The sequence below is a fragment of the Limulus polyphemus genome, unplaced genomic scaffold (assembly GCF_000517525.1).
Source record: "Limulus polyphemus unplaced genomic scaffold, Limulus_polyphemus-2.1.2 Scaffold778, whole genome shotgun sequence".
Classification (NCBI taxonomy): domain Eukaryota; kingdom Metazoa; phylum Arthropoda; class Merostomata; order Xiphosura; family Limulidae; genus Limulus; species Limulus polyphemus.
In genome coordinates this window covers 236,665-237,851 of record NW_013666388.1, presented here as the reverse complement: position 1 = coordinate 237,851, position 1,187 = coordinate 236,665, and the positions used below count along the sequence as shown (strand labels likewise).

At 42.1% G+C, this 1,187-nt stretch overlaps 1 protein-coding gene across 1 annotated transcript in view; it reads left to right on the top strand.

The window, feature by feature from the left end:
- Positions 1 to 1,187, top strand: part of LOC106460477 (venom protease-like) — a 41,437-nt gene that overhangs the window by 4,423 nt on the left and 35,827 nt on the right. The gene's annotated exons all lie outside the window — the stretch shown is intronic.

Below are 1,187 nucleotides of genomic sequence, written 5' to 3'. Positions count from 1 at the left end.
TTGTAACATTTTGCGAATTACAATAGAATCAAACTAAAATACACATTAAGTTAATAAGGTAGCTTATCTAAAGCACGTGTTGTACTATGGCTTATGGTACAGGCTTTGCCATCCATTATAATATTTTTCAGATACAAAAACGGGCCGGACGTGGCTTGTAGTTAGCGACCTCGGATTGTCAATCCGAATGTTTATGGTTCGTGTCCCTTTGCTGCAAAAATACGCTCTGTACTTTGAGGCCGATGGTACGTTATAGGAGTGATGGTCAAAATCCGTTAATCGGTTAGAGTAGACCACGATTTAACTGTGAATGATGTTGACTTGCTGCCGTCCCTCTAATCTGTCACTTCAAAATTAGGGGCTTGGCATGGCCAGGTGGTTAGGGCGCTTGACTCGCAATCTGAGGGTTGCAGGTTCGAATCCCCGTCCCACCAAAATTCTTGCCCTTTCAGCCGTGGGGGCGTTATAATGTGACGGTCAATACCACTATTCGTTGGTAAAAGAATAGCCCAAGAGTTGGCGGTGTGTGGTGATGATTAGCTGCCTTCCCTCTAGTCTTACACCGCTAAGTTAGGGACGGCTAGCGCAGACAGTCCTCGTGTAGCTTTGCGCGAAATTCAACGCCAACAAACAAACTGAATTAGGGACGGCTACAGCAGATAGACCTCGAGTAGACTTGAGCGAAATTCAACAAATAACAAGAACTCCGTCAAAATATATATAATAGACCTTTAAAAATGAATCTTATTTAATAATTAAAGTTTACATGCATATGTTGGAGAACGTTTTTACAGGAAATGTTTAAAACCCGTTGTAGATCTGTTTGACATTTTCATAAAAGCAAACATTATACATTTCTATGAATGTTTGTTTATTTGTTTTAGAGCAAAGCCGAATTGGGCTATCTGCTGAGTCCCTATAAACTTATAGCTGTCCTTATAGCTGTAACCTCTATATGCAATCAGGCACAAATATTGTCCCAAGTATCAAATAACTCAAACATAGTGAATATAAGTTGATAAAAGTTTGTATGATTCCGAAGCAATTTGGTTAGGCCTGGCATGGCCAGGTGGTTAAGGCGCTCGACTCGCAATCTGAGGGTCGCGGGTTCGAATCCCCGTCCCACCAAGCATGCTCGCCCTTTCAGCCGTGGGGGCGTTATAATGTGACGGTCAATCCCATTATTC